General features: G+C 39.8%; 1 protein-coding gene and 1 non-coding gene across 2 annotated transcripts in view; one reads left to right on the forward strand and one right to left on the reverse strand.

Annotated features, from left to right (window-relative positions):
- The window catches only part of LOC139696725 (LHFPL tetraspan subfamily member 6 protein-like), a 964,114-nt gene that overhangs the window by 504,027 nt on the left and 432,435 nt on the right, over positions 1–27,652 (reverse strand). The window lies entirely within an intron of this gene.
- On the forward strand, positions 18,086–18,157 carry TRNAM-CAU (transfer RNA methionine (anticodon CAU)). The gene has a single exon. It is a non-coding gene; the product is annotated as a tRNA-Met (tRNA).

A 27,652-nucleotide genomic window follows, 5' to 3' on the forward strand; every position in this document is an offset into this window, starting at 1 on the left:
GGAGGGAGTTGATGACGGGGACGTTGAGTAAGGATGGTAAGAAAAGACTCGTAAAAACTTTAGTATGGAGCGTAGCTATGTACGGCGCGGAAACGTGGTGATTGAAACAGGAGGATAGACGTAGACTGGAGGCTTTTGAAATGTGGGTGTGGAGAAGAATGGAGAAGGTGGAATGGACAGAGAAGAAAACAAACGAGGAAGTACTTGGTATGGTGGGCGAAGAGAGGGGTTTGTTGGGAGCAATCCTATGGAGGCAGGAAAAGTGGATGAAGGGGGTATTGACCGGCAGCGGGATGTTGAAGACTGTAATTGAGGGGAGAATGTGAGGCAAACGAGGAAAGAGAAGGAACAGGATAGAGATGTTGGAGGGATCGAGATGGTGCGGGGGCTAACGTACTGGCTTCCCACCGTGAGGGCGCGGGTTCAAATCCCGGCGGTGTTGAATATTTTTCAGAGGTATCTCGATCCCTACTTGAGGTGCTTTGTGGAGGGCATTTTGAGTGAGTACGCCGTCCGTCGGATGGGACGTTAAACTGCGGACCCCTTGGCGCCTTTCGTAAAGAGTAGGCTAATGCCGACGCCGGGTTTCTCTCCACCCTTCATCCTTTCCTGTCCATCTCCTATGGCGCAAATGACCTTAGCTGTCGGTCGCCTCCCCTCAAAACTACTACTAGAGATGTTGGACGGGATGAAGGGAGGAAGAAAGTACTCAGAGCTGAAGAGGGACCTGATGTAGAGTAGGATGTCGTGTTTTGCTAGGGGCCACAAATTATATGATTAGTAATTACGTTCTTCCAAAAACCTACGTTAACCGGTAGATTACCTAATAAAGATAATAATAAAATATATATATATATGTATATATATATATGTGTGTGTATAGTGTGTGTGTATAATTATTATCATTATTAAGTAATCTACCGGTCTATATAAATATATATATCCTCATCTATATATATATATATATATATATATACACACAAATACTCACACATGTATATACATACAGACACACACATCGTACATATACATGTATCGCGGCAAATAATTAAAGGTATCCTGCACATGGATTTTCAAGTTTTATGTGAGTGCGTAGTCTAATATTCTATTTGATAGAAACTATTCTGGGCATGTTTTATTGAATATGTGCACTCATGTTAATGTGCTTTTAACTGAAATAATTCTCCAAACATAGGAGATGAATAGCACATGAATGTCACACATGACACAGAGGGAGTTAACGAAAGGACGAAATAAAATAATTAAGAGATTGTCAAACAAAAAAATAATTTCACGCATTACCAAACATAAATCAATTCAATGCTGTAATTATATGTAATCGATGCAATGATCCAACTGATGCATATGATGAATTGTCTACGAGTAGGTGCATAATCCCTATGTTAATAGCACATATTTCATAAGACTTTCATTGTTTTTATGCTAGAGGTTTTCAATGAAATGATTTTAAGTTTTACGAAAAAACATACGCGACAGCCATATCTTAAATTAATTACTTGATGTTCAGTTCTTTCAGATGTTTGACTGATGTTACAGCTAACATGATGTACACGGTAAAGGCAGATTGATACGAAAGTTGACGGTTGAAAGAATGGACACGCAAACTTGTGTATCAAATGTTACAGTGTTATATTTTTAAAGTAAAATACTAAGTATTTGACGAAACGAAAAAATATTAAAATTTAACTAGTTTGCAATTCCTCCCTGACGTTACAATAATTTATGCGATATTAATGCATAATTTTATCCATTTTTTCGTTGAATGAACCCATTCGATTAATCAGGCGACGTTCCCATGTTTACCTCATACTCTTGCTGATCTATGTGAGAACTATGGCTACCATGAGAGATTGGCGGACCATCCTTGGGCAGCATCAGATTTTAAATTAACATGGGATAAGTCCAGCTCTTGGCAAGGGCCAATCAGACGAATTAAATGGACTATTCCAAAACAGATGACCATGTAGTTCGCCATGGTGTATGTGCTTAGATTAGTAATCGAATGGGGGACCTGGGCTTATTTGCGTTTAATCAGCGAATTGACTCGTCTTAGGCCCTCCACAACAGATGTAGGCACACCACGGTAGGACTATTTCTCATAGCAAGCGATAACTATGTCCTGATTAAACAATTCCAAGTGGACCAATCGCCACGGTCAAAGCCATTCACGCGTTGCATCTGGCAATCTCCTGGCCTAATGATGCGGGTATCAGTGGAATTACCGCTTTCGCTCTAGTAATTGTAAAACGATCAATGTAAATATTTGGATTGGGGAAATGGGGACCTCAGGCTAAGAACATCCTGAAGCGTATGATTCAAAAAATACTTCTAAACGATAAGAGACATGACATGCAGAATTCTTCAGTACATTGCTTAATTAAACCTTTATTAACTCTAAATATAGCTACCATGATGGGACAGCCATTTTATAAGATGTAATTATAATAAAGGTGTATATGGTTTATGGATTTCCACCCTACCACGATGGCCTTATGTTTCAGGCACTTATTTAATTTCCTCCAGACAAATTTATAGTTTTACATAAATTTATGAATACCAACTTTTACTTTTTTAAGCTTTATCACTAAAATTAACTACCGTATTGCTATCATATGATAAAATCTTATGTATCCTATAATTATTTATTTTTGAATTGATATTATATCCTATTTCATGTTAAATAAATATTGCGCATTAATAATTCAGTTAAAGTAATTAAAATCATTTCTAGTCCTTAGCTTATTGGGAAAAATGCACATTGAGGCAAAACATGAATTCCTTCACCATAATTATTACGTAATATTATCATCAAACTTCGATTTTAATTGGCAGAAAGGAGTTATTACATATGAATCGTCTGACGTTTTTCTAGTTTGATCTAGATTGTTTCCCATTTCCATTTATCATGCATTTTACTTGCCCTTACGCCGTCCTCAAAGTACCCTGGGCTTGTTAATCAAACTCTTTTTCCTCTTCCTTCATTATCTATTTCCTATAACGATATCCAGCATCTTATCATCTCTTAATACCTCCATTTCCTCTACCTCCTTCGAATCCTGCCTAGCAACGTCCTCTCTCCGCCCCAAATTAATTTGCCTTTGATATTCCTCTCTGTTTAACTTTTTTCTCCATGCCTAAGTCTTAAAAGGCCCTAGTATACCCTCATAATGCTGCCTCAAAGAACAGCTTTCGCATCCATAGATAGCTATTCTCCACGTCAAGCTTTTCTTGAAATGATGAAGATTTAAATGGCGAAAAAAATAAAATAACATTAATTCTTAATTAATAGAGTAACAACATTTCTCTCGACAATTCTAACTTTGATGAATAATGCTGAAATTACGTTAACTGCTACGAAAGAAAGGTCCTCCAAGCAATTTACACACCCATAAAAGTTAACGACGAATCAAAACAATTAACACTAACAAATAACGTGAGCAAGATACATAGAGGGTTAACTATGGAAGTTAATGTATCCAAAATTATGAACTTACTCGGTTCAATATTCTGATTATATTACATATCCTCTTTTCTATTAAAAGGAAATGCTACGAGTATGGAATTAGAACTACTCATAGTTAATTGTTCGACGATTTGTAACTAATGTCTTTTTTGGCAAAGAAGTGGCCGACAATCCTTTCAGGCCCAACTACCCCCGTTATTATGCAACATATCCCCCATCCCCGTTTCTGCACAGGAGTGCCTCGTGTAAACTTTAAAAGAAAAAAAAATTTGGGGAACTCTTCTTTCCGTACTGGATCCAAATGAAACCGCTCTAAAAATAACAGAAATCCGAATTAAAGAGAAAAATATGAATGAAAACATCACGGCGATAAAATGAAAGCTCCACTCTTCGTATCTAGAGGATTTTCAAGACTGAAATTTCTATAACGTAAACGTATCCGCGGATAAATTGAAAATAATCTAATTGGTATTTTTGACGGGCATGCGAGCGCAAGGCAAACAAATAACACGCGAAGAACGTTCTGTCCGTTCAACGACCTCGATAAGGTAAAAAAATGGTTGCATATCTACCCAGTGTATAAAGGTAGCTATGCTGTTTGGTGAATTTCTCGACCGGAAACATCGTACGGCAACGATTCCTGCGCTTATCAATTAATTCTTAAGGCACGGTGAATTTATCGCATTTTATTTTGAAATAACCTATCCATTTCAAATCACCAGGCTATAAAATCATTTACGAACTGCATTGAATCGGTCTGAACATGCGTAGGCTACGCTTTAAATATCAAGTTTATCACTACGAAACCACCGGTGTTTCAATTATATTTAAAATGTTTCTGTTTAAGAATGGACGGTTCTTAATAAGTTAATTCCATTCTCCCTAGTGTTTACCTCTTAACCAAGGCATACAATATCCCATCATTCTGTTGGGAGATTGGAAAACGAGGACAAAATGAAAAACATGGATATCTATCAATGGATATACTGAGACCTCTTAGAGTAATCGTTATGCCTTAGTGTAATCCATGAATACAATAAAATAAAATGAACTCGATAATCCACATTTAAAACTTTAAACGAGCACACCCATTAATATACGATATAAATAGGTATATATGCTTGTGATTTTACGTGCGTATTTGAAGATAAAAGAGTACATGAAAAGATAATAATTCCTGAGGATATATTTCAGCATTAAAGTCTGATACCCTAACACTCCTCGCGAAACGACATTGTATTCGTAGTCGACAATTCTAAATGGTTTGTTTAAGATATATTTTATCGTCATATTATTTCTATTAGGAACACACTTGTGGTGGCGTATGATGGATGCTCAAATATAAATGGCACATGACCCTCCGAGATCCAATATTTCCCCTCTATAAACATAATTTGAGAAGTAATATGTACCGTAAGGTTATGCAACGCATACGCCCAAGGCGGAAAATATTAATAGGGTTTGAGATTTTCCATATAAATAGGCGATTAGATTAAAAACCGATACTTTTGCTCAAGCGCAGAGTTGAAGTCTCCAAGAGGGAAATGTTTCAGCTGCAACTGAGACGAGTGAATACCCAAGGGCAACTAGTAATCTACGTTTAAGGAACCACCAATCCTTATATCTGTGTTTCACATTATTGCTGAATAGAATCATGTGGAATATTTCCAATATACAGGGTTCATTATAAAAGTAATGTGTATTCTGTGGGAAAAATAGATTTATTGATCGTACTTGTTCAAATGTTTGAAATTATTCAAAATACTCTCCCCCTGCATCAATAAAGTTGCAGAGACGTGTCTGCCACGCCTGGAAGGCACCCTGAAACTCCTCGACGGGAAGGTCTCTCGGAAACGTTGTAACATACTTTTGGATGTTTTCCACGCTCTCCCAATGATTTTCTTTCAGCTCTCTCTTCAGTCGGGTAAACAAAACAAAATTAAAACCAAGCCATGTTGGGACTGTAAGGAGGCTGGGAGACTAACGGAGTAGCGCTCCGGGTCCAGGAAGGTGGTAACGATGAAGGACGTGTGGCTAAGGGCAAGTGGCGTGTGGCTGGGCGCTCCATCGCCCCGTGTTACAAAGTCGAAGAACGAACTTCACGCGTAGGCACGTCTTTGCGCTCAGACTGATCGGAGCAAACTGGCCACCGGCTGCGTCCAAAGGGCAGACCCCCCACAACACTTTCCGACCGGTTTTACCACGCTACCATGGTTAGTCGCTTTACAGTTGAATCTCGCGCATTACTTCATCATTGACCATGTAGACACAGGGTAGTCCATTGTTAACCTCACCAGGTAGGCAGCAGCTTGAAGGGACAATGCATTCCTCCAGGCTAAGCTAAGGATTTCTCATTACACGTGACGTCGACGCAATCCTTACACCGACAAGGGGTCGATAACTCGTCTATCATGAGCAATAGGAGAGCGAATGAGGTGAGGGATGCCATTGATGCCAATCCAAAGTATACATTTTCCGGGAAGGGACGGTGAGACGCAGCGGAGTGGAGACAGAAAGGGGGTCGGAGGAAGTAGTGAGGGAGAGGGTAGAAGTAGGAAATGTTTGCTTTCCAAAGCTGGAGGGAGATTGGGTTGTTTTCCCGGAAACAAGTGTCCAATTACCTTCACCCCCGGATCGAAGAGGATAGCCATGGTCGCAGTGGTGGATTCTCCAACCGCACACACAAACACACAAAACGCACGCACCCACTCACACGAGAGCACACAAACACACACTCCTTGGCTCCCGTCCCACTCTCCCCAATCCTCCACCCCCTTTCCAATCCTTCTTCCAATGAAACAACAACTCTTTGCTTTCTCTCTCTCCCTCCAAGGCTCCGGGTTCGCTCCACTTCACCTTTCCCACTCGTCCAGCAGTACGCATGCATACACGGGACATTTAACAACGGGGGGAAAGAGGAGAAGGATGGAGAGAAGGGGAATACAGGCATCCATTCAGCGGGGTATTCCACGGGAATGGGAATAAAATGGGACGGGAGATAAAAGAAGTACGAAAGGATGAGGGAGGGGAGAGGGGGATGCTCGCAAATACATAAAACGAAGACGGCGTGCGCGCTTCCCTTCCCAGTTCGATAGGGAATCAAATGAAATAGAAAAACGCGGTTATCGGATGGCAGAGCGGAGTGGGACGTCGGTTTTACTCCTCCTCCCACCCAGCTAACCCTTCCTCCGACTGTACTTCTACTCCCCAGTGCTCCCGTGGGGCGCAACAATGTGGGGAGGTCGGCCGTTGAGGGATCGGTTCTCTCTCTACCCCCTCATGCCCCGTGCAATTGCGAACGGACAGGATTGGATGCCAAAACCCCCTTTCCCCCTTTTTCATATCCGGTACTCATCCCAACTCGTTCTTCCATTCTCCCTCTGGATCCCCAACCAATTTATCGTCTCCGGCCTCTCTTTTCTGTGAACGGAACGGTTCTTAAATGGGAATTTAAAAGTCCATCCGACGTCGGTGGGCGAATTAAATTAAACTAGCTCTCGCATTTTACTACAGCTAAAGATAATTAAATTCAACCATTGCTTAAAATGTTGTTTGGATATCAATGAAAAACTCGCAGTCAGACTCTCGGTTACTTTAAAATGTCGATTGTACCTTAGATCCTGAATTCTCCCGTTGCCTTTAGAAATTTGTTTTCCAAAATTGCATTTATTGGTATCAATGCGTTTGAATACTGAAGGTCGAAATATGAATTAATAAAGTATTAAGCAGGATTATAGGTCTTCTCTTGCGTAGTTAATATTCGTTTTATTTGTGCTTACTATGTAAGAAATATATTACAAATAGCAAGTTGTTTTTGGTTACATGATGACTATACTAATGGCGACGATTTTATATAATAAAATTTGGCACCAGCAACTTGTCATTGCTTAATATTAGATATTTTTTTGCAACTACGTGACTGAAACTCTTCGCGTAATGTGTATACTTGATCTGGATATAATCCCTGCCACATGCCTCACCGGTGGCAGGAAGAGCATCATTAATGGGTGGGTAAACGCAGTACATTTTAGGAAGATGGTATCTGGATGAATTATTGCCCATGATTGAGAAGAAAAGATGTTGCATGAGGTAGTGCGATAGATGAAAAGACGCGTCCTTAATCCGCCAGGATTGACTATTGATAAAAAAGAGGCTAACTACATTTGATCTTTGATATTGATAATACTTGTAACTCAAAATACAGATTAAAACACAAAACATCGTTGTCTCCACGCCCAGAATGACATAAAAACATACGAATTTTTCTTAGAACGTGAATTTCTTGCCTGGAGATTTAATAAACAATCTCTCATTTTTATATTATTAAACAACAAAGTAATATAATAATATCCAAAGTCACGCTTTAGAAAAAAATTGATGTCTCAAAGAAAATTTTTCAAAATTAGATTTTTTTGAGAGAAAATGAACTACTTTCGTTTAGATGGGCCTTCGGTTTTTTAACAATTATTTGTTCATGTACCTTTACCCTTGCACATGTAATATGTATTCCACATACGGGCATTTGAACTGTTGTAGTCGTTGTTCAAATTGGCGTTTCATTACAATATGCAGAGAACACTGTACATAAATACTGCATGTAATTGTCTACAGATGAGAAACTTCACTAATTTTCCTCTTTGAACAATGTTTTCTAATTTAATAACTTAAACGCTTTTATGAGTTTCTGAAGATGTGTTTTTTTTTTTGGAAAAATCGATCGTATAGTGTGAGGGACACAATTTTGTTTGCGCTCACTACCAGAATATAAACTTCGCCTTTTGAGTAATTTTATCAAATTCACAAAATTTAAAGCAATAAAGGCACAATTTAAGTACCAAATAATAAATGCTCTTTTGTTGCCAATATCCCTATGCCTTCATCAATATCACATGACATTGTCCTTTTTTATCAATTTGAATCGAAGTACAACTTTAATTCATTGAAACTGGGTTCATATTCAAATTTTCAAAGTAACTGAAATGTTTGCACAACAAATAAATTAATAAATTATGGGTGGATTTGATACTCCATTTCGTGCGTCCCATTCTTAGTTCCCACTTGAGGAAAATCAAGTTGATTACAAACACAGTATATTCGACGTTTTGGAACAACTGATTCCATCGGCTTAGATAACTGACGAGTGCATAAAATAACTAATCAATCAATAAATAATCAATAATCAAATAAAAACAACTGCAAACTTTAAATCAGCGGAATATATTAATTGAACGAAATGAAAAAGGAACCGGAATTTTCCCTTTTATTTTTAAAATAATTAAATTTATGACTTTGGAAAACCCGTGCCTAATTTTGACAAGCTCTACCAGTCATTTCAAACTAAATGAACTTCAATAGGTTCAATAAGCTTAAATAATTTAATTATCCTCATTTTTTATGATGATGAATCATTCATTGCGCACCAATGAATTCTAAATCGTAAAAACATATTCCTTGATCCCTGAGTCCAAAAAATAAAATAAATACACGGTTCTTTTGACTTCAAACACGGTTAAAACTGTTAATTTAAACTTAGTTGAATAACAAAAAGTATTTCTGGCAGATCTCTTCGCAAAACAAACCTTTATACCGCTCGTGCTCTTGGCCAAAACAAATGGTTCGTTATTTAATTTCGGATATACACCTGTATAATGATCACACGAGGAAGTTCTTTGGAATGATATACGATACTTGGAACAAACAATTGCTAAATGAATGAGAAGTGAAGTACAATAATGTATTAGGAAGTGGTTCTTTCGGGTTTTCTTCCGCGTGTATCCATTTTTCGGACGATATTTCGCCAACGTTCCAGTTGGCTTCCTCAGGTCCACTGAAGTGCCGATGCAGTTCAGTTTCAGTTTTAAAGGTTTTTATTTCCGTCTTGCAAAGTACAGATTGTAAGGAGAGTATAAACGATATATAAACATAACAATAACAACACGGAAACCCCGTTATAGGATAATGATCCTCTTCGGGGTGGAAAAGAAATAAATAAGGACAGGCTACAAAGAGGGTAGCGTTTGCGGAAAAGCCGATGCAGGTTTTGGTCCAATATATATACCCTCCGTTTGGCGCCTATTTTTAGGAGGTGTGCTCTGATTCGTTGAAATCCTTGAGGACACGTTTCCACGCGCTGGCGAGGGGGTAGCCGTCCTCGCGGTTGAAATTTCTGGGCGTTTTTGCAATTTCAATTGCCTCTCTGATGATCCTTGGGTAGTAGCGGCCTTCTTTATTCAATAAAGTGGCGTTGTCAAACTCAATATTATGTGTCGGTCCACTCCAATGATGTTCAGCCACCGCTGACTGCTGGAACTGTCTATTTTTTACGGCCCTTCTGTGTTCTTGGACTCGGCATTTCAGCGCTCTTGATGTTTGGCCGATGTAGGAGTTGCCGCAGCTGCATTTGATTTGGTAGATTCCTCCAGAGATGTCTTTTGGGAGGCGGTCTTTCGCGTTGACGAGGATATTGGCCACTTTGGTTACGCATTTGAACCTGGCTGAGACATTGTGTTTCCGGAGGGCCCTCGCAATTTTTTCCGTTGTTCCGGCGACGTACGGCAGGAGAGCGTGTGCCGTCGCCTTTTCCTTAGGGCTAGTCTCGTCGGTCCTCTCCAGGGCCATCCGCTTCTTTCCTTCCACCCTGTGCATTATCTTCAGAATGTTGTCACGCCGGAAGCCATTCATCTGGAACGTTTTCAGCAGATGTTGTTTTTCTTTTCCAATGGAGGCAGCGTCAGAGAGGGAGCATGCTCGGTGGAGTAAGGTTTTAATTACTCCGGCTTTTTGTTGAGGGTGGTGATGGGAGTCTGCATGGAGATATTGGTCCGTATGGGTCTTTTTCCGAAAAACGGAGTGTCCCAAAGACCCATTTTCTTTTTTCTCGACCAGGACATCCAGAAAGGGCAGCCGGTTGTCCGTTTCCATCTCCATGGTGAATTTAATAGCACCATTTTGTGCGTTGAGGTGTTGCAGGAACTTCTGGAGTTCTTCTTTTCCGTGGGGCCATATTACAAATGTGTCGTCCACATATCTCACAAAGAGTTTGGGTTTTTTGTGGAAGGATTGCAAGGCTTTTCGTTCAAAAGCTTCCATGAAAAGATTGGCGATCACCGGTGAGAGTGGGGACCCCATTGCAGCGCCATTTGTTTGCCTGTAGAATTTTCCGTTCCACGTGAAGTAAGCGTTTCTCAGGCAAAACTCCACCTTCTTTGGGATGTCTTTCGGGAGGCCGTCACTCGTGAGTGATTTGATAATCTCTACTGCTTCACCGATCGGGATGCTTGTGAAGAGAGAAACTACGTCAAAACTCACTAAAATATCCTCCTTGCTTATTTTGGTCTCTTTTATAATCTCAATGAAGTGAGCGGAGTTCTTCACGTGCGTTGACGACTTACCAGAGAACGGTAAGAGTTGCTGGGACAAATATTTGGCGAGTTTGTGGCATGGAGAGTCTATGGCACTCACGATGGGTCGTAGAGGGACACCTGGCTTATGGATCTTAGGTAGGCCATATAATCTAGGTGGTTTGGGAGCCGATTCGACGATCCACCGTCTCTCTTCTGGAGGGATCGAAGACTGTGTAATTATTTGCTAAAAAATAGACAGTTCCAGCAGTCAGCGGTGGCTGAACATCATTGGAGTGGACCGACACATAATATTGAGTTTGACAACGCCACTTTATTGAATAAAGAAGGCCGCTACTACCCAAGGATCATCAGAGAGGCAATTGAAATTGCAAAAACGCCCAGAAATTTCAACCGCGAGGACGGCTACCCCCTCGCCAGCGCGTGGAAACGTGTCCTCAAGGATTTCAACGAATCAGAGCACACCTCCTAAAAATAGGCGCCAAACGGAGGGTATATATATTGGACCAAAACCTGCATCGGCACTTCAGTGGACCTGAGGAAGCCAACTGGAACGTTGGCGAAATATCGTCCGAAAAATGGATACACGCGGAAGAAAACCCGAAAGAACCACTTCCTACATCAATAATCTCCGCGGAAGCCTACATGGATACAATAATGTATTATTCAGATAAAAATAATAAGTATAATTATTGCTCCAAATAATACATTCCTTCCATGCTAACGCTTACAACAGCATATTATGTAATGAAAAGATTCACAATAGTGATGCCGTCGTCCTACCAATGGCAACAACCTACCGCGGCATTGCATGTTTGAAGGTAATAGATGAATTATCTGTTGGAATCAATCATTTTCCAGTTGAATATTGTTGCTTTGCAAATTTTCCCTACAAAATTCACGCCATCTGACCAACTGATATTTCCGTTTCCGATATTGCCGTTATTTTGAGAAAATTTGAATGTATTATTTTAATAAACAAGCATTTTTAGAAATCCCCATCAATCATGTTCACATCTATGTTAACGTGGGCATATATTATTTAAAATCTTATTATTACCCAGACTACTTAGCTATTTCTATTGCTGACCTCCCTATGCCCTTATAGACGGAGTATCCCTATCGGTAAACTTAGAAATGACAAACCAATGTCTATGAATCGCTGAAGTTTTTACAATTGTGGCAATGTGAACGATGTACCTATTTCTGTGTACGTTTCGGCCTAGTTGAGTTAAGTTCTTAAATTCAAAGTAAACCGGGATTGTTCTCTTCGTTTCAATTGGTATCGCATCTGCGGCAGTTCGTTATATATTACTGTGGTCCTATCTAAATGATTATAATGAACCGGAAATACTACTAGGAGAGCTAAGTGATCTGCATATTTACATTGAGTCTAGAATCATAAGTTATCAGGATAAACTTGGCGACATCTCTGAACTATTGGAAAGAATTAAACTTGAAAAAATTTCACGGACAAGTTTATTGATGTAACAGGGCTAATTCAATCCGTTTAGGATGTAATTAGGTGCCCACAGTTCATAAAAATACAATGATCGTACGGTTGAATAAGTGATAAATAAATAATATAGATACAATAATTCCATTTATTTGTACTGTGCGTCACGCTGTCGTAACGATAAAAAGTTTTCGCTCTATATTAATAAATTTTATCGTGAGATTTCAAAAAATGAAATACTTTTCACGGATTAAGTAGCTGGGTCCGCTCTGTTTTCCTTAATTTATTAACAAGAGATTTGTTTTCATACATGCAAGGAAGCGATGTTTGCCACGGATTGATTTAAAGAAATAAAATAAATTGATTCCACCTACGGACACGTGTGACCTTCCTGAAAAGGCAGGTCACACGTGGCAGCACAGTCGCCCGTCGGGGGCCCTTAATAAGGGCCCCCGACGGGCGACGGTGGGTACGTGTGCGTCCGTCTGACCCTTTTCAGCCGGCCGTCTTCGCCGCCCGTACGGTATCCCTCGTCCCGCGTCGCGGGTCACAACTGGGAATTGCTAATACGCAAACGAGCAAACGGTTTCGAAGGGAAATCACCACGGAATGCAGGTCAAGTCGCATTAGTTAGCGCACGGGGAGGAACGAGAGAGAGCTCTCTCTTCCTTTCAATGAACTTCACGGAGATGGAGGGAAATAGTGAATCGCCTACGAGCGGAGGTCGAAACCTTTGAGGAGAATAAATCACCAAACTAATTCCTTATCCCTCTTAACAGCTTTTCTCAGCCTACTTACTAACGGTAAAATAGACAAAATTTATCATTAGATATTGATTACATAATGAAAATATATGAAAACAATCAACTAATCAGTTGAATTTGTGGATAATCAAATTTTAGCTAACCAGTCAGACAAAGAGTTACCATCAAAACTTGCGTTACAGAATCAGTGTGGCGAGTGTGGAATGTGAATTGATTGTTATAAAACGAAGAAAATGAGACTTTCGAGAAATAGGTATACTACAATAAACATAAAAGTTGGGAGGACACAAATTAGGACTGGTAAATCAGTTCACCTATTTGGGATGAAAACCATGAACACACATATGAACTTTAAGGTTGGTATTGATAGGTGATCTTAGAGTTCATCCAACACGAAGCTCGGCGGCGTGTGAAATTCACACATCAGGGTAAAAATGAGGGTCAGTTCCTTTTCCTGCGCCGCCTATGGTTTATTAGAAAGATCTAGAACCCGAAAAATAATACAGCTAGGGTATAAATGAGGGTGCCCAGAGGGATAAAATCTCTGACTGAGCGCTGCACTACTGACTGAAGCCTCCAGTCAGCAGTGCAGCGCTCTGGTCACCGGTCAACGGCGTCCCTATCATATGGGATGTGCTTTGGATAAGGTTAAGCTGAGTGGTGGAGGTATCAAAAGAAGAATTAAGTTATACACATGAGCGTGTGAAAATACGCGAGTATTCATTACTGACACCTCATATAAAGGTAATAAAAAATTCTAGACAACACAAATATGAAGCGTCGTTTTGTATGTAGCGGAAACATGCCGTTGTGGGAAGAGGGAGAGATGAGTTTGATGATGATGGGACCAGTTTGAGTACTTATACGGAAAAGAATCAGGAAAATAAAAATAAAATGGATAGAAATACAAAAAACGACGTTCTCTACTTGAAATGGGAAGGGAGAAGATTGCAGGTAAATTTCAAATAACGTATAACGAGTAAATGCAGGAGATATTGAGAGGTCATGTAATGGCGGGGACGATAATAGAGGGAAGAATGGTGTGAAAGCAGTATAGAGGGAGAAAGACAGCAAGGATTTTGAATTAAATTCAGAGAAATAGCGAGTGTACAGAGCTAATGGCTGTATGATTGTAGTAAGGGGTCTGAGTGTATTTTGTGTCATGTTAGATACAGGGTTCGTCCGGAAAATAAGTGTACTTTTTTCCCGCCGCTCCAGGCGCGCCCAGCACCGCTCTGACGGGCTGCGATTGGAGGGGAGTATGTTGGCAAGCGACGCTGAAAAAGGCAGTCGGCTCTGAGCTGTGGTGTAGTGAGGAGCTCTGTTAACGCGAACCTCCACGCTCGACCCACGTCACGGAACGCGATGCCGAAGTTTTTGGAGCAGCGTTATTCCATCAAATTTGCGGTAAAGCTTGGGAAATCGTCTACCGAAACTGTCGGTATGATTAACCAGGCTTACGGGGAGTCAGCCATGTCCAGAAACATGATCTTTCGGTGGCACAAGATGTTCGTGGAGGGCAGAGAAGAGGTCGACGACGAACCACGGCCTGGACGCCCATCAACGACACTCACCGACGAAAATGTGCGAAAAGTTCGCGATGTACTGAACTCTGATCGTCGTCTTAGTGTTCGGATGATAGCAGAGCAGTGTAATGTGCCAAAAACAATAGTGCACGAGATTATTAGGGAGCAATTACAGATGCGAAAAATTTGTGCAAAGTTGGTGCCGAAAGTGCTCAGTGATGATCAAAGACTCAATCGTTCGGAAATCGCGACACAACTTGCGGATCACTGCAAAAATGATCCACATTTTTTAGAGAACGTTGTTTCGGGTGACGAGACGTGGATCTTTGAGTACGACCCGGAGTCGAAGAGACAAAGTGCGGAGTGGCACACCCCATCATCACCCCGTCAAAAGAAAGCTCGCATGAGCAAATCTCGGATCAAGGCGATGCTCATTGTCTTTTTTGACAAAAGGGGAGTCGTCCACTACGAATTTGTACCTGAACGACAAACTGTAAATGCTGCATTTTACGTCCAAGTGCTCGACAGGCTTCGAAAACGAGTCGCCCGCGTCCGGCCAGCGATCAAAAACATCTGGCGGCTGCATCACGACAATGCGCCGTCTCACACCGCGCTTGTCGTGTTGGACTTCTTGGCCAAGCACGGCGTGGCAACGCTGCCGCACCCGCCCTACAGCCCGGACTTGGCACCACCGGACTTCTTTCTGTTCCCGAAGATAAAGAGGCGTTTGAAAGGAACGCGATACGGGACTTTGGACGCCGTCAAAGAGCCCGTGACGACGTGTCTTCGAGAGGTTCCCGATGATGCCTTCGCGGGAGCGTTCCAGGAATGGGAACGCCGCTGGAACAAGTGTATCGACTCACAAGGGTCCTATTTTGAGGAATATTAGCTTAAGATATGTAAAAGTGTAATACATTTTTTTTCCTGAGCTCAGTACACTTATTTTCCGGACGAACCCTGTAGAGCTCATAGTTACAGTAGTGTATAATTCTAGGGTCAATCAAAAATCTAACCTAAGCCGGTAAAATACCACTATCAGGCCATTAATTAACAATACTAGTATTTCATGAAATGTAATTAAGTATATATGCATTTCGACCACCCAAAAACGTAAAATGCCCCTGAAGGTGGCAGTGCTATGACAGAAATAACGTTAGAACATTACAAAATGGTTTGGGAAATAAAAACAGGCTTAGAATATTAACATTTCATTATGAATGTTTGAGGTCGCAAAATGAATGAGGTAATATAATCAAAAAGCAACTCCTTGTTGTCACTCATATTTTCACTGTAGTAGAGCCTATAAATGCAATGATGGCAAGAAAATTTCAACCGCAAAATACGCATTACAATTTGTACTTAAGCATTATTTGCGTTCACAGTACCTCTTGTGGGAATAAGCTTTAAAATAACTTCAACTCACGGAAGAAAGCAAAGTCATGTTTAACGGCTTCCCAGTCAGAAAGCTTGGAACCATATCTTTGGGACTGGTCGAAAAGGAAAATCGAGGCAGTATCTATGCCTTCATTTGGATTTTTGGCGACTAATTAAGCTCTACTTAACCTAAATGAGACATTTAAGGTATTTAACTTCTGCTTAGGTCGTAATTAAAGCAAGAATTAGAAAACTGAGAGTACTTCGTATTAATTGTGAATAGTATGTCGGGTGATACTAAGTGAAATTGCTCACTTAGTGGCCCGATAAGGAAACGCAGCGATGAAATTAAAGGCGGAAGTACACGTAATATTTGTTATTAATTTCAACGTCAAAATGAAACTGGAATGTGGGAAGAAACGAAACGAAAAACACACGAAAGCGGTGCTACGAAGACTGAAATTTAAACACAAAAAACATATATTCCATGTCACTCCCAAGAAAAAGATGTCTTAGGGGCTGTGAGGGGCTTAAAAAACTGTACGTTTTTCAGGATTTCAAAAAAATATTCCAGCTCAGAAAAAACAGATGGAAATGAGTTCCTGGAAGTTTGGAGAACTTTTTATGCCACTTTCTCCACTCACAAAGTTGTTTGGTGACATGGTAATTGCCCAGCCCAGTTTAAGGAAATAAAAGCCTCTAACTAAAGAGTTATACAAGTCGGACAGCCGGTTTAACGAATAATAAATTTAGTTAATTTAGACGTTTTTTCGGTCTTAAATGCACACGTAAATAAAGATATATATTCACGGAGAAGGCATTATACATTTTTTTAAATTATACAATTACATTCTCAACTTTAGCATATAAAATTATGACCAAAATAAAAAGATAACAAACATATATATTTAGAATGCGTGAAGTTAGAGCATAAATTCAGTAGATATTTTTCATTTTAACTTTGAGTAGCATACTCAAATAAAAGAAATACCTAAATAGTACCGTTTTCCCAGGAGTATTAACAAACTTCTAGAATATGAAATAAAATGAACCCATTTAAAAGAAAAAATATGCTCAACATATAAAATTTCAAGTCTCTCATCCTACTGATCCAAATTTTGTATTCCACAGCTCAAATAGTTCTCCACGGAATTGCGACTATGAACATAAAAAAATATGCAATAACTCACGATTTATAAAATACAAAATTCGACATAAACTTCGATGGAACATAGCGTAAATTTTGATGGAGTGCTTCCCTTGTTAATTTTGCACCCGGCATATAGCTTCTGCGGCACCATGAGCCGAGTCCAGTTATGACCCTCATACATCACTGGGGACATTGGCGATAACGACACACACTCTAATCTTTCATTTGCGTAATGCACCATTAGAAAAGTGACACATGGGAAAGGAGCAACCAAAAATGTGTAAAGATGGTGGAGAGTAGATGGCTGGGTATGGTTTGAAAAGACATGAGAGACAAGTCGTGTCGCTGGAGGTCAGAAAAAGAGATGGGATGAGGAACGGAGATGGGAATGCAAATCCCCCATTTCCCTGAGTCCCCACTCAACGGTTTCGTTCCCAAGTGCGTTCATGAAGACTGATCGAACTCATTGTTAATGCAACCAAGACTACTACGAAAAATAAAAACTAAATTTACCTAGACTACAGATTTGAAAAGATTTTCCATTTAATTTTTTCATCAACTTATCCATAATATTAAACGCCATTTTAAAACTAATTATGGCCTCTCCAAGTTTTTTTTATCTATTCAGCACCAAAACTGCTGAATGAACACACTATCAGCATAGGAGAACAAAAGTCCTGATTTCTTGATTTCTCTCATTATATGAGATTTTTGCATGATGACCAAACAAAGTGTGTTTTCCGAAAACGAGCGTTCAAACATTGCGATCAATCCTGAAGCATAAACGAGACGGAAACCTGGTAGACCTAGTACAAATTATGTGAAAGTCATACGCAAAATTTTTATACTGAATGTATTGATAAATAAATAGAATAATAAACTGAAACTACTAAAATGTTGCTTTAGGTTACGGAAAAGACAAGATGTAAAATTAAGGAGAGCTTCGAAAAAATGTGGCATCACACACCGAAGCAGAGTGGCGCAGTGGAAGCGTGCTGGGCCCATAACCCAGAGGTCCGTGGATCGAAACCACGCTCTGCTAACTTTTTAGCCAACCCCGATGACAGCAAAGGTCCTCGTCTGCCATTTCAAGGGTCGCGGGTTCGATTCCCACCTGGTTAGGTTTTCCTCCACCTATGGCTTGGGTGTTTTAAATGTGACTGTTGTTATCACTGTTTAGTCCGATGTAAAGGCCAAAATGTGCTGTTTTCGGACTAATCTTAAAAAATAAGGATAATATTCTAGACTATCCTGTGGAATTTTTACTATATTTAAAAATTGTAATCCTGTGGCGTTTTTCGTTATACTTGTATGCATCAGACATTAAATATTTTGAAAATTAAAATCAAAAGCAACGATAGTATCTCCAGTGATTCTAAGCACGTTTGTCTCAAATCCAATCATTCCATAAAATTTGCGTTAATTTCAATTAACGCAAATTATAGTTCTAGGGACGGCCTGGCCTCTAATGCTAATAATATTTCACGTTTGTGAAATAAAGATTTTCTTACGAAAATTACGTAAGAGCTAAATCTTCAGTAAAGCGATACCGTATTGACTTATTACGGAAATAGAGCGCCAAAATTTCCCATTCGGTCTTCTGAATAACCCAATAAGATCATATGTACATTTTCTTTCTCTTATCCATTTTCAATGTACATTCTTTACGGTTCAGCCTGCAGTACACGTGAAACTGTATTATAATTTAGATTTCGAATTATATAAGGTAAAAAGAGGAAAATGAATCAATTAATCAAATGAAAATTTCACATGAAAACATTACTCAAATTTACATCAAATAAATTTTAATTTTAATCTAATTTAAATAATTTTATGTGAACCTGCTAAAAAAAGGATTCTATGAATGATGTGAAAACTAAATGAAAAAGTGGTTGTTAGATGGTTAAGAGTAATAGTTTAAAAAATATTTTCTAAGGTTACAGGTTTCACTTCGCGGAAGTGCTTAGTATCCATATTAATAGATTTGGATTGTAACACAATCCCACCCCACTCCTTTTCGAGAAACTAATCTTGAGGGGAAAAAACAAAAATACCAACCCTTAAACGCATATAATCCCCCCAAATCTTCCTCTACGCCAAGTCAAAGCCTCGGAAAAACCGCCTCTTCCATTACTCAAATAACTCCACCCCCACTTTCAAAATCCAACCCTTCCTCACCCTTCGCTCATAGTTGTCCCCCTCTCCTCTGTTCTTAGCGTGCATGTTCCAGTGCTGTGAATGTGTAAATGAAGATCGTAACCGATGATGCCGCAAGTCGGTGAAACACAATGTGTCTAAAAATAAACGGTTAGCATGAGTACAAAATATTTGAACATGCATTAATACGTACAGGCAACATTTATTAACAGGCAATCAACCAGCCAAGTTAGGTTCTGGATACACAAAACAGCCTAAAACTATTTTGTGACTCCTAACAAAACACAATCCAACAACCTACTCTACATCAAGTCCCTCTTCATCTCTGTTAACTTCCTTCATCCAGTACAACATCCCTATCCAATTCCAGCTCTATCCTCGTTTGATTAATATTCTCCCCTGTATTACAGTCTTAAAAACCCCACTGCCGATCAATAAGTTCTTCATCAATTTTTACTGCCTCCTTATGATTTCCCCCTACACGCCCTTCTCCTCACCCACCATAAGTTCATTTATTTAGTTTATATGACACCTAGCACCTACTCATTTGCTTTCCTTTCGGTCCATTTCACCTTTTCCATCCTCCTTCAAAACCACAATACAAAGGTCTAGAATCTACGACTATCCTCCTGCTTCAATGACCACGTTTCCGCTCCGTACATAGCTACGCTCCATATCAAAGTTTTTACGAGTCTTTTCTTAATATCCTTACTCAACGTCCCCGTCATCAACTCCCTCCGCCTTGTGAAAGCCTCTTTGCCTAGCGCAATTCTTCTCCTTACATCCCTACTACTTTGACCGTGTTGGTCCAAAACACTACCGAGATACGTAAACTGTTCTACCTGCTCTAGTTTTTGCCCTCCTATTTTAATGTTAAGCTTAGCCTTTTTCTTTCTAGAGAATCGCATAACCTTTGTTTTATTAATATTGATTCTCATCCCATACCTGTCGCACTGAATTTCTAATACACTCAGCAATGCTTGCAGCCCCTTGGCTGACTGACAAACTAAAGCTTGGTCATCAGCAAACCTAACTGATTTTACGAATTCCCCGCCCACTTTCATTCCTACCTCGAGTTCTTCTAATGCCTCTTTGATCATTTCCTCTGCATACAGGTTGAACAGCAACGGTGATAATGGGCAACCCTGCCTTACACCCCTTCCTAACACTGCCCATGCTGACTCCCCGTTTCCCACCCGCACTTGAGCAGCCTGAGACATGTACAGGTTGCGGATTAGCCTCCTTTCCCTCCAATTTATTCCTATTTTCTGCAATATAGTCATTATTTTTTCCCAATTCACTCTATCAAACGCTTTTTCGAAATCTACGAAACAGGCAAATACCTCCTGGTTATGTTCTATATGCCTCTCGATTAATAATCTCATTACTGCAATGGCATCACGCGTACCTCTCCCCTTCCTCAACCCAAAATGATCATCCTCTAAGTAATCATTGGCCCCACTCTCTATCCTTTTGTTGATGACCCTAAGAACCACTTTAGCTGCATAGGAAATCAAACTTATTGTCCCGTAGTCCTCACATGATGGAGCCCTTATCTTTTATAGGAAAAGGAACGGAATGGGAACTAAAACTGATCTCCCAAATTCTGCAAGCGAGATTCCTTCCTCACAGATAATACTAATATTTGTTTGTTTACATTGTAAATTTAACATCTTTCAAAATATTGTGATATTTTTTCTCGTGTATACATGACACACAATATCAACCATAAACTAGTTGAGTAGAATAATGAAGAGTTTATCTCTATTTTCTTTTTCTTTCAATTGGTATTTTTTTTTAGCAATCTCATGATGTCAGTTAACAGGGTGACGGTATTTTGGAACCTCTTTGTTCAAATTTTGTTAAAAATGGTATTCTGCAAAATGAATTTAATATGCCGTCAGGAAAATAAATTTAATATTATAATAGGAAAGGTTATTAAGAAAGTTAACATTAAATATTAATGTAAATATTTCTTATATACAGGAAAAACTCCAATACATACGTACTGCCTGCCTTTCATTTATATTCCCTTTAGCGCTCAAATTTTTACTCGGAATAATCAAAGTGTCGTGGATGGTTTAAATCAAAAATGCTAAATCGAAATTAAATTTGGTTCCTTTTGTCAATGAAAACTTTCACATGCTCTTACTGAGCAATCTTTTCAAACCTCAAAAAACATTAACCTGACTGTTAATTGGAGAAGAACTACAGTCGGTATTTCATGAGCCATCAACTAGCTCGAAGAGATGCTTTCTGTAATATGTGGAATCTGAATGCACGGTACACGGCGTCCAAAAATTATTCGCACGGAAACAAGCGCTATTTTAAACTAAATAACTGACGGAGAATGACTAAGAAAGTTATACGGCATGAAATTAATCCGTTGGACCAGAATGTACGGCGAGAGTGACTGATAGAGGACGTACTAGTGCGAGAGAATTTTGTGTACATTTTTAATGTCCTCACGTATAAGGTTTAATGAACGTGACTTGAATATTACTGGGTGTGATGAAGTCATCGCCATGGCGCAGTAAGGGTACGGGCGCCATACAAAGAGAGCGAGAGGAGGGAAGTGATTGTGATGCCTTTGTCGGCGAGATTAGGCCGCATGGAAGGCCTCACCTCCACGCGACTCCCCGCTTGGTTTCACACAGGAATAAAATAATGAAATATGCACTGGGAGGGTCGTGTCGACCGCAAAGGATCCATTTGCGACTAAGCTCGCGGCTGATAAAAACCGCGGCCGGATGGGATCGGGGGGTCCGCGGGGAGCGGGTGAGGAATGAGGAGATGGCCGGGCGGAGAGGGGGGAGGAAGGGGGAGGGTTAAAAGGGGAAGTAGGCGTGATCGCTGAGAGACGAGACCAAAATCCTACGGCATGCATGTCAAAAGGGGAAAATATTCATGATTTAACGTATATACGAGCTCCCATAGGATAAGCTTATGCTACTACCAACTTGGTACCCATTAATTCCTAATTTTTCTACCATGCCTTTTAATAACACACTATCTATTATTTCGTATTTTATAGAAGAGTGGATGGGAACATCTTTTCCATAAGCTTCTCTGGTTCGCTGTGAAAATCCTCATTTCTTTCCACATTTACACAGTTTACTTTCCCGAATGCTCATGTGATACTTTATGGACTGTATTTTCTCTCTAAAACTTTCAAACAGTTTTAATGACAAAAATTAATATAAATTCTTTCCACTTATGAGGTAATTTACAAGATAGATTCACAATACCTAACTGACTAAGACAAAAAATGAAACCTACTAAAGGGTTAGCATTCCAGGTTTCCAGGGGCCTTATGGTCTCAATTTCGCCCCAATAAAAACGTTTATCTATCTACCTATTATTACTATCAAAAATATTTAGCTCGTGGTGACAACACTTTACAAAAGGAATGCCCAGAAGGATCCAATTGCATTCCAATAAACAGTGTGTAATACACAATAATAAAAATTATTCATTGGCAGAGGGATTAGCTACACGCGAGTTTTGGAAGGATTTTGGGGTTATCGAAGATCCATTATTTCAAGATTACCTAAAAAATACTAGATATATTTCATGCATATGCAGGTTTACTGGATCCATTATAATTCATCCACAATCGCTGAACATTTTTACATCGGATGGAAAATATTTTAATGGGAGTATTTCAAGCTTGTCAAATAAAGAAAAACCATTTTTTTATGAATTGTAATTACTTCGCTAAATTAAGAATGTCCTCGATGTGATTTTTCACGGAGGGTTACATTAAATAGAACAGGTCCTCTCATTTAAAATTAAACTAGATATACTTCTATCTTTAAGGCCAATCACAGCGATCAGTTGGATTATAACACCAGCAGTGGGTTCGAGGGTAAACGCGGCTCACTCTTCGAAGCAAGTATTGGTGTTTAGTGTACACTATTTCTAGTCCATCTACAACGCAAAACCAAACAAGGAGATTATCATTAGTGTAAAAGGACTGACACGTTAGGGTGCGTAAGACGTGGTTTTTGAAAATAATAGAGGAAAATGATTCTTTCAATCATCGCCTAACTACCCGCAGGAGTACAAGAGAGTCGTAAAGCAATTAGGAGATGGTAATCCATAAATAATTTTCCATGTAAATGAGATGAAGATGGGAGTCCTTAAGTCCTTCATTAGCGCGGAGGGCGGATCTTCGGATCCGTAGCGCTGAAGGAAAGAGGAATTCAAGGCGCGTAAACAGCTAGGCAACGAACTAACACACTCCGATCCTTTTCATTAAAATTAAAAAGTTTTGCGATGCATTTACTGGGTAATTAAAAAAATTACAGAACATTTATAAAACCAAACAATGGATTGACGAGGTTTCAATTAATATTTTAAAAGTTAAAATGGTTCTTCTTAAAAATGATGAGCTACGAATACGCTAGAAAAACGTCAGAAACCTGCTAGTTTCATTATATATATATATATATATATATATATATATATATATATATATATATATATATATATATATATATATATATATATTTTTTTTTTTTTTTTTTTAAGGTAATCTACCGGTTAAGGTAGGTTTTTGGATGGACACAACTACCAAACAAATATTTTATTACTCCTAACAAAACACAAAATCCATCATCCTACTCTATATCAGGTCCCTCTTCATCTCTGAGTACTTTCTTCCTCCCTTCATCCCGTCCAACATCCCTATCCTGTTCCTTCCCTTTCCTCTTTTGCCCAAGATTCTACCCTCAATATATATATATATATATATATATATATATATATATACACACACACATACTTGTATGTATATATGTATGTATGTAGATATATATACATACATACATATAATATAGGACAGTAACATTGGAAAACGTTTCACGCCATCTTTCTTATCTAGCTCTTTTATGATGAAGTGCTTAGTACTAGGAAAACAATGTTAGAGCCCTAATGTCATTCCATTAAATCAAATATATTTTCTACTTTTTACCAATCTTTTTACATTAAAATTATCCATTTCTTTTAGGACAGTATACTAAGGCTCCATCCTTTTATTCCCGACAGACTCTAAGGGTATTGTTCCAAGATAATAGAAGCCCTGACAGCTAAATAAGTGACCCGAGGCCGATGAAAAGTAGAGGAAGAGGGAAAGAGAGGAGGAAAGTGGAGAAAGTAGACGGGAAGAAGGGCACAAAGAGAAAGAGAGAGAGAGAGGATGAGGATCGAAAGTGGAGAGCGAATCTCGCCGCAGGCGTTTGCGGCGGGGAATAGATAGAAACAAATTACGACCGAGGACCCTGAGAGAATCCTTTATAACAAACACCCTTCGGAAACTAACGGTTTTGGCGAAGACAAGGCACAGTTGAGGAATGAATTGGGATGGATGGAACACATCCGCGTGGGAGGGGAGAGAGGAATGGAAGATAAAAAATCACGGCACTGGCTCGCTCGCCAGTTTTCCGGCACTCGAAATTCGCCGCCATCGTGCGGAATGGATGGGAAAGATTAACGCCATTAACTTAAGACTCAAAATTCCGCGCGATCCCTTCCCCCCCCCCTACCTCCCCATTCTGCCACCCACCACCACCAACCCTCGAAGGGCCTGGTTTCGAAGGGAAACGGGACGGTCTGAAGGGGGGCGTACGTACGAGCTTTGAGGCGGCGAGAGCGGGTATGGGGCGGGGGATAGGGGGGGGGAGAGGGAAAGAGGGATTCGAAAGCCGCAGATGTAACCTGGCCGTCGTCTCTATGGGAACGACCCTGAGTGAAAGTGGCATTGTTGGATTCCGTGCGGGGAATGTCAATGGGTCGGATGTGTAGCTAGAAAGAGTAAGGGGCGGGAGGCGGAGGTCTTGGGGAGTTGGGGCCATCAGTCCGGGCATATAAGGGTATAAAAGAGAAATGTTGAGATGGCTTTGCCTTGAATAGTGAATAATCCAGGACCGCTCTCCTCCCCCTTCTCCTTCACTGGTGAAAGGAGTGGGACGAAATGCCTCCTTCTTTCTCTCCCTCACCCCAATTCTCACCCCCTCTCTCCTCACTCAGCCCCTTTTGTTGCCAGTCGTACAAAACACCTTTACGGCGGACTGTCGACGTGAATTCAATTACCCCCCCTCTTAATCAACGGATGTCGCACGGAGATCATTGATCCCCTCGCGACGTGCCACCTGACGTCAATATAAAGGGTTTCAAATGGGATATCAACCCCGTGAATGACAATGGGAGTGCGTCATTCTCTCAAGGGTTCGCGTATGGGGTTAGGGTTGGGGTGGTGCTATGGGGAGGGATAATGACGTGAGGTCCCAGAGTTATGATTCCGGTTTCGTGCTTGGGCACAATTGAAGGCTGGGCGTCGCCTGCCCCCAAACGAATATTCAGCAGTCGCTGTGACGGCTGGGCCCTAGTCAGATTTTGAAGGCAGTCAAGAGCAAATGTCGTACTGTTTTCACGTGTTTAACTTCCATCGGCAGATTCTTTCGATTAAATAATAATAAAACTGGGTGGAATCCGAGGAATAATCACTTCGGTGGAATTAAAGGGGTTCGCCTTCATCAGAACGGTTATAACATTTGATCAGGAGCCTAAGTTGGAGGATTTGAGGGGTTCCCGTCATGCGTTAAGATATTCAAAATTGATTAAACAGAATTTAACGTGACAGTTTGCTGGGAGGCTAGAATGACAACTGAACTTTCAATTCAAAAATTTTATCTCATTTGAAACCCACGTCCAAAATGAATTTCACCGAAGCATGCTTGATTGAAAAGAAAAGCTGTTAACGGTGAGTTTCAATTACACTGGAGTCTCTTGATTTCAGTCCAACTTCAATCACATATTTAAATATAATAATAAAATTTCCTCTTACGAATAAGAATTCATTTAATTAGCAAAGGATCAAAAATGTTTATAAGAAAATTCATGCGAAAGAAAAGAACACGTTAAGTTGATATTTATTACTATCAAATTGAAGAAAAATATTCCAACGTACTTAAACCATTAAAAAAGATTGTCGGTGAAAATAAATGCGAAGGTGATGCAATAGTAGAAAAATTATTCTTATTAAACCAAAATGATATTCAAAGTTTAAATGTCAGTCTTAGGTCTCAAACCTACCAAAAATGCGAATTATAATTTTTCCTTTCTTTTTAAACCAAAAAAATATGCATTCACGTTGTGCTCCAAGTACGGTGCACAGAAAAAACCGAGAAGTTAGATCGAACATTTTCTTTCTTGCTGAAAATTGAAAATCAAAACAACATGTGTTTCGTATGTTGAATAAAAATTGAAACTGCAACTACCATTCCGAAAAAATGAAGTTAAATTGCAGCTTGAACGTTATAAACCACCAATCGTTTCATAAGTCGTTGAGCATCTACTGCGAAACTTTCGTTACATCATTAGTCGAATGTAATGCCTTCCATCGTCATATTTCTCAGCACGCTTATCAGTACAAAAAGCTTAAGAGGCAATTGGGTTGAAAATTTTACAGGATTGAACACATATTCAAATCATGCATTGGACCTAACAGCCCTGTAAGTTATTAATACATTTTTTTACAAAATTTTGATGTACTAATCGACGAACAGCTAGCAATAACAAACCTCGAATTCTTTTCTACATAAATGTGTGTGTGTGTGTATATATATATATTATTAGGTAATCTACCCGTTAAGTTAGGTTTTTGGATGGACATAAGTACTAATTAAATAAATTGTGACTCCTAGCAAATATATATATATATATATATATATATATATATATATATATATATATATATATATATATATATATATATTTATATATACACACACACACATATACATGTAATTTTTACCGTTTTCTAACAAACTGTTAATCCATCGAATTGGGAATTCATCAGGCTGTGAGAGCCTTCGTTAAAAGACGACTATTACCTCGGGATTTCGACGCTTGTCCCAGCCATCGGTGAGGGATTATTGTCAACCCTCCATTCCCCGAGATAAAAACGGACGGACGAGGGCGCACCTACACTACACCGCATCTTGCCACCTGTCCGCCCCACTTGGGCATCCCGCAATCCATTCTCCACCACCTAACATTTCCCTCCATCATTCCCACGCACACTTTTACAACTCCTCACTGGGACAAAAGAGGCTCCCTCCGCTCGCTACAATAGTCCCTTTCCTCGACTTCCCCTTCCCTCACCCCTTACGTTACCTTATCCTGAACTCTCGCGAAAACTCCTCTCACCCGCGCGCGCAACCCATTTCCATGACTCTAAAACCATTACTTGTCCCGCCCACCTCCTACGTCTCACCCCAAAAATCTTTGCTTAATGCGCTCGCATTACGTGTTTGAAGTACTAATGGCGAAATGTGGGGGATGCTGTGGGATGGGGACGACGAGTCCAGCAGAGAAA

Source organism: Hetaerina americana, unplaced genomic scaffold, assembly GCF_022747635.1.
Source record: "Hetaerina americana unplaced genomic scaffold, ioHetAmer1.1.p SCAF_7, whole genome shotgun sequence".
Classification (NCBI taxonomy): domain Eukaryota; kingdom Metazoa; phylum Arthropoda; class Insecta; order Odonata; family Calopterygidae; genus Hetaerina; species Hetaerina americana.